The sequence below is a fragment of the Gallinula chloropus genome (genome assembly GCF_964237585.1).
Source record: "Gallinula chloropus genome assembly, chromosome: 9".
Lineage (NCBI taxonomy): Eukaryota > Metazoa > Chordata > Aves > Gruiformes > Rallidae > Gallinula > Gallinula chloropus.
This window is the reverse complement of record NC_140094.1, coordinates 3,796,265-3,803,635: the sequence shown is the minus strand read 5'-3', so window position 1 is coordinate 3,803,635 and position 7,371 is coordinate 3,796,265.

Sequence of the window (7,371 nt, the reverse complement as noted above, 5' to 3'; positions counted from 1 at the left end):
AGAGAGGGGCCCGGGCGGCGCTGCAGCACCTGTCAGGCGGTGCCCGGTTCCTCCTGCTCCATGGGGATCGCGCGCCCCCGTCCCACCCCGAGCAGGGGGACGGGGCGGCGCTCGGCAGGGGGTGGGGGGGAGATTTAATTACACACCATCTCTCAAGTGGATTGGCTTGTCCTTCCCTCTTGTATACGCTGGGACCTGTGTGCCTGAGCGGTCCCAGCCCGCTCGCTCACCCCAGGCTGGGGACAAGGGACACTGGGGGGGGGCGTGTCCTCGCTACGTCTTTGGGACCCTGTGTGGGTGATGGGTTGATTTTGGATGCAGTGTAGAAGGGGGTGCTCTTCAGGATATTTTGCCTCCTTGTTTTCCTTCACCCCTCCTAAGTCTTGGGCAAAATCCCTGAGTTTCACAGGTCTCCTGTTCTCTGGGAATTTCGTGGCTCCAGCCCTGTGCTTTGTCTTCCTGCCACCTTGACTTTGGCCCTGCTTGCTCTGCCCCTGGGTTCTGCTGAAGTTACTGTGTAGCATTTAATGGTACCTTGCCTTTGAACCTTGTTGCTGATGTTTGCTACTGTATCCATGCACGTACCATCCCTCCATCCCTGCTTCAGCCTGAGCTCAGTCTCAGAACCTGTTTTCCTTTCCCCCTCTGCTCCCCCGGTGGTCCCGTTGTGCTCTGGAGAAGGGGGGGGGGGGGTGACAGCAGCAAATTGGCTGCTGGACCTGTTGCATCAGCAGAGCAAAGTGCTTGCCATGTCCATGGGATGTGTTCCTTAGTGATGGCTTGATGTGAAAAAACCACAAAGCATCCTCCTCCTCCTCTTCCTCCTCACTGCCTGCTCCCCAGAAAGAACTGGCCCTGCAGAACTGCTGAGGGCTGTGTGCGTTGGAGGTGAACGATGGCACCACAGAGGCTGTGTGTGGGTGAGGACCCCCCTGGGGGCAACCATCAGGGAAGGGGGCTCTGGGGTTTTCCAGCCTCAGTCTGTAGCTGCAGCATCACTGTCCTGGCTGTCCATCAGGGTTTTGAGCTGCTGTGGGGGGAGCACTGGGCATGGTCGGCGTGGTGCCCCCAGAGCACACTGCGGTTGGGAGCCTACAGCAACCCTCTTGGTTTGTCCCAGGATGCCTCAGCCTCTGCAGCTCCTTAAAAGGCAGCAGCTTGAGCTCATCGGGCGCCCGGTGTCTCCTTACAGCCCTGCTTGGCTGCTGGCAGCTCCCCAGCTCCTCTCTCCATCCCAGGGAGGCATCCTCTCCGACTGGATGGAGGTGACTGAGATGGAGGGTGGGTTTTTTTCCCCTGCACTGCCCCTCCAGAGCCCCCAGGAAGGGCTGGAAAGGCAGGAATGCAGCTGCAGAGATGCTCCTGGATGCCCTTGCTGCCTCTGGAAGGTTTCAAGTTCCCACAGCAGCTCTGCTGTGCTCTGATAGCTCCAGCACAGAGCTCATCCCTGCGGGATGCTCTTGTGGCTGTGGCTGACCAAGCAGAGGCTTCTCAGCTCTGTGGAGCTGGGGGATGGAGGCAAAGGAGAACCTCCCCTTGTGTTGTGGGGTTTCTGTTCTCGAGGAGCTGTGGCAGGGAGCAAACTGCCCGGCTGCCAGCACTGGCTGTACCAGTGAGCTCACAGCTTTAGGGTGAGGTTCTGCTGAGCTCCCCAGGAACAGCTGTGGACCAAGCAGGACTGCTCTGGGGCTGGGCTCTGTGTTCAGGTATTTCAGCTAAGCAGCTTTCAGTCCTGCCTGTGGCAACTGCACCCCTCCTTGGCCCTCTCTTCTCCAGACTTCCTTAGTCCAACTCCTCAAGCATCTCCTTGTACAAGACATTCTCTGGCCCTGACCTAGTGACCCTCTGCAGGACTCTCCTTGTCCTTTGGATTAAAAACAGGACATGGTTTCCAGATGCCCAGTAAAGGGAAATAACCACTTTGTTCAACCTGGTTACACCATACATGGACTGGAAGGCACCCCAGGAGGTCTCTAGTCCACCATCCTGTCCCAACCAGTGTGGGCACTGGTCAGGGTCAGTAAGGGCTTTTTTGGAGGAGGGAAGCAGAACTGCCCTAGGTTGTGGGTATTTTTCTTTCCCTCTTAGTGTTACCAGGAGGGACTGGACACTGTGGATGAAGAGGGCTGCAAGTTCACCACAACCTGAGGGCAACACTTCCAGCCTGATGGAGCCCCCCGCTCCAGCTGGACCTTGGGGGTGGAGGATGTCCAACAGGAAAGATGTGGGAGCGGGATGAAGGATGCAGAGCCATAGAGAAGGGCCAGCCCACATCTTGACATCAGGCCTGGGATGGGTGTGATCTCAGATGTGGCAGATCTAAGCAGGTTCTGGGTCCTGTTTGGACCTGGAGAAGTCTCAGAGGAGGTATGAGAGACTGGTGTGCTGCATCCTCGGTGCTGGGAGCTGATCAGGAGCTCCCCAGGAAATGTGGGTTGAATCTCACAAGGGTGTTTTAGCGCTGCCTTTTGCCATCCCATGAGGGAAATGAGTGTTGTTTGGAAATAGGAGGGAGGGCAGCCATGTGACAGGGCTAGAGGGGTGACAGGGGTCCCCATTCACGAGGATGCTAATCCCCAGGACCCACAAAGGCCTGAGCAACCTGACACAGCTTTGAGGTTAACCCCATTGGGAGCATGAATGCTGACCAGAGACCTTTGTCTGTAACAATTCCCAATCCTCTTGTCCCACCAATCCCCCTACGTCCCCTCAGCTGCCTCTGTTCCCCACGGCTCCTCCCTGGGAGTGAAAGAGCTCTGTCATTCACGGCCTGATCTCTAGTCCCTTGCTAAGCCCTGGGTAATGGCCAAGCTGCTTTAGCATGCTGCAGAGCCCGGTAATGAAGGCAGGAAGTTTGTTTGCTAATTGGATTAGCGCTGCTGGGAACACGCTCTTGCCCGGCAGCCGGGCTTGAGTTGGCGCAGGCCCCGAGCCCTGTGCTGCTCGGCCTGGTTGGGGGCCAGTTTGGGGCTGTGCTTACTCCTGCACAGGACTTCACTGCCCAAAGGGTGGTAGTCTTGCAGGAGGAAGGCAACCAGGAGGGGTGAAGGGGCTGATTCAGGGCAGAATTTGAGCTGGCCCACGTTGCATCTTGTGCCAGTCGCCAGCATCTCCCACCTGCCGGGAGTGAAGCCCTTGGGTCAGGCCCGAGCCCGACGTTGGCCTGGTCACACTGCCCAGCACACAGCATCCTGAATGCCTCAGAGGCTGGAGAACATCGCTGATCCTTGTGGGACTGAGGTCTGGAAGAGTTCCCTTAAGCCCAAGCCTAGTGATTAGTTTAAAACTTCCAGCCTTGGCAGCGCTTGAATATCAAAACACAGCTCCTTCTTGGCCTCTGACCACAGCCATCTCCAGAAGGCTGGAAGAACCCACCAACTTGGCTGCCAAAGCGTGTAGCAAAGGAGAGCAGTTTGTTCTGGGATCCCTGTGGGCTGCCAGCGAGGCGTGCAGAGGAGCACAGAGGCAGCACACACATGGTGCCCAGCTGACACCTCCTTCCACACCTTCTCATATTGACCAACGTAGCTGACATGAGGGGCAAGTTTCAGCTCCTACCTTAAGAGGCCACCCATGCTCAGTCCCTTCAGTAGGCTTCCCTGGTATCATCTTAAATCAGTTATTTGGTCCTGAAATGCTGCAAATTGTCCCCAAACCTCCATACTTGGATGTCTCCACCTAATTTCCACTCTACACTTGCAAGCAGTTCTTTTCCTTGCACAATTTTGAAGGCATGTCTCCAAAACAGCATGCTTGGGCACATCTTCTGGGTGAGATCTTCCTAGTGCCTTGCTGGTGATGTGGCTGTGTCCCTTCCAAAAAAGCATCCCAGCTGTGATGACTTCGTGCTCCCAGCCCTGCAGTGCATGCTGATAGTGGGGTCATCCCAAGACTGGGGTGGAGGAACAGTGCCAGAAGCACCTCTGCTCAGAGATGCCCCTTTTGATACAACCCATCATTTACTTGGTTAGCCGATTCCTCCTTGGCTACATCCATACCCGTGACTTCCAGCATTGGTAACTGGTGCATATTGGGTGGCAAATGAAACTCCTTCCTCAAACCTAACCTACCTAGATGTGCTGCATCACCTTATCTGAGTTAATTATCAAAGAAAACAAATCACTGCGCTGCACTGAGACAAGGTATCTGTGATAAATGCTGTTCCCATTTGCCTTTCTATCTTGAAGGTGGGTTTCCTTCAAGAAGCCCTCAGAAAGACCTGCAGGTCTAGATATGTTTTGAGCCCTCTTTCCCATTTTCTGGATGTGGGAGGCATATTTGCTGTGTTTTGTTTGGTATTTGAGCCTTACTGAGGTTATCCCAAGTATGGTCCTTTCACAGTGAGGGGGCCTTAGGGCCATGAAGATGCTTAGAGGGCTGGAGCAGCTGCCCAACGGAGAGAGGCTGAGGGAGCTGGGCTGGTTCAGCCTGGAGAAGAGAAGGCTGTGGGGGGACCTGATTGCAGCCTTCCAGTCCCTGAAGGGAGCAGAGACACAGGAGGGGAATCAGCTTGTTCAAGGGCAGACAGGGGCAGGACAAGGGGGATGGGGTGAAGCTGAAGGAGGGAAGGGTTAGAGGAGATATTATCAGGGGGAAGTTCTTTGCAGAGAGAGTGGTGAGGGGCTGGAACAGGCTGCCCAGAGAGTGGGTGGGTGCCCCGTCCCTGGGGGTGTCCAAGGCCAGGTTGGCTGGGGCCCTGGGCAACCTTGTGTAGCTCCAGGCCTGGAGGTTGGTGTCCCTGCCTGTGGCAGGGGGTTGGAGCTCTGTGATCCTTGGAGTCCCTTCCAGCCCAGACCAGTCTGTGGCTCTATGATTCTCTCCCCATTCTCACGCAGCATCTCCAGGTTGACCCTCACCTCCTGCATTCAAAGCCTGTCCTCACCTGGTGGCCGCGCCTCAGGCACTCTCTGCCCTTCCCATCTTGCTCAGCTCTGCACCTGTGTCCCCCTCACTGTCCCCGCACGGCGTGGCCTTGCTGCGCAGGGACGGTGCGGGGTGATTTACAGCCTGTATGCGGCATTACGGCCTCTCCGCGCATGCCCGGCCTGACGTACCGCCCGCGGTACGGGTTACCCCCCTGCCAACGCACAGCACGTCTGCCTGTGCCGTGCTCTCTCTGACGGCACACGGCGTGTCCTGATTTACGGGCAGGGCCCCCGCAGCTCTCTGCCTTCCCGCAGAGCGCCCTGAGTTACTGTTCAGGCTGCCAGCGCCGCTCTGTACGGGGAGCAGGCCGGGCAGCTGCCCCTGGCGCGTCCGCGGCCTTGGCGTTAGCGCGGCCTCCCCGTGCTCGCCACATCCCAATCCGCTGCGTGTGCGCTCGCTGCTTCCCCACCCAGGTGTCTTGTGGCCCCCAGGCAGGTGTTGTAGTGGGGCTTTCTGCTTCTGGGCAAGGCCCAAGCGTCTGGGCCCGGTGTCTGAGCATCCCCCTAGCTGCAGCTGGTTAAGGTCACAGGCTCTGCACCCCACCTAATTTCCCTTTCCCTTCCGCACACGCAGGCTGGCTGAGCCTCCTCTGCCCCCATCCGCTCTTGTAGCCATGTCTTCCAAGAGCCGAGGCACAGCTTGGCACCACCACCCTGGGCTGCTCTGGCTCGTGGCCTGCTCTGGAAACTCTGGGCTGTGCTGAAACTCTGGTTAGCTGGGTGCTGAAGTCCTGACAGAGGTGATGGAGGGTGTCTCTGGTGGGCTGCGAGACCCAGTGACATGTCCAATGTCATTTAGGTGCCCCAGGTGCTGCTCAGGTTGCAGCTCCAGTAACTGAGGGCTTCTCAGGGGATGTTGATGGGATCCCCGTGGGAGCAAAAGGAGAAAAATGGGGTATTGGACCCCCTGGAAATGCTTCATTGGGCAGAGGGGACCATATAGTTCAGAGAAGAGCGTTGTCACTCAAAGGAGTAGCAGGATGTGCCCATCCAGGTCTACACCAAGAAAGGTGAGGAAGGTGACCCACAGCCCTGTCCTATGGTGGTCTGTGAAGGAAGGGTTGGTTGTGACGCTGGTGACCACAGCATGCAGGAACAGCTGCCAGCTGGAGCTGGCTGGGGCTGGGAAGGAGGAAGGACAAGCTGAGGCTTCTCCAGTTTGCTGTAGGGAAGGTGGTTTCTGGTGGTTTTTGGTTTTTTCCAGAGGGGGGTCTGAGCTAAAAAGCATCTCGGCCTCTTCAGCTGTGACTTGTAGCTGAGCTCCCAGATGACAAGGGCTGGGGGAAGTGGTCCAGGTGGGAGCAGGAAGGGCTGGAGAGGGCACCCCCCACACAGTGAGGACTCTTGTCCTGGCTCATGGCTTCCACCCAGTCCCAAAGGAAGCAACACACATGCACCAGAGCAGGCAGGACAGCAAGCAGGGGGGATGCTGCTCGGTCCTCTCTGCATCAGGAACCCCTCACTGACCCACGCTGCTGCTGAAGGTGCCCCTGAAAGCCCATCATTCCAGGTGATCTCAGGCTTGCTGGCTCTGTCAGCCCCGCAGACAGCAGGGTAATTCACACTGGCAGCAGCTGCTCCTGCTATCAGCGCTGCAGTAATTGTCCCTGCTGGGCTGGTCCCTGCTCAGGGCCATTAGCAGCAGGATCCTTCTTTTCTCATTGGCCATCTCTCTTTTATCGCTGCACATCTCATTCGCAGCTTAGGGGCTGCAGTAAACGTCTGTCTGTCTGTCTGTCTGTCAGCCAGGCCAAACACCCCTCTGGACCCAAGGTCAGGTTGCCCTGGGATGGGTGATGATTCTGACACGCTCAGGATGGGGGGTGGGAGCATCTCTCTCTCCCTGTAGCTTGATGCAGGGATGAGACAGGGTGCTGGCAGGGGGACACACCCCCCCTTCATCCTGCCTTCCCCCCCCTCCCCAGCTATCCATTCAGCAGCACAGCCAGTCCATCCCTGATCTCTGCATGTGCCAGGATGGGGGGGTGGGGACAGGAGACCCCTCCCCGATGGCGGCGGCGCTGCTCATTTCCATGTAGCTGCAGGGATTTCAATCTCAGCTTTATGTCTCCTCACCATGGTGCAACTCAAGATCAGGATTTCCAATTTGCTTCCCCACACAATGCCAGATGGTCTCTGCTGGCTTGGGAACCAAGGCACAGGAGAGATGTTGGGGCCCAGCAGGGGCAGACAGGCAGGTATGTGCACATAGATGGTTGTCTCCATGTAGCTCCGTGGGGCAGCTGGCACACAGGGCTTCTCTGCATCCAAATCTGGCCAAATCAGAGCCCCCAGAGGGCTCTGTTGCCACACATTACCCTCCTTCCCTACCCCTGTCCAGGGACAGATTAGAAACCAGCACCCAGAGTTGGCCCTGTGATACAAGACCCACATCTCTTGGGGGTTAGAGGATGGTCACACAAGAAGTTATGCAGATGACCATGAC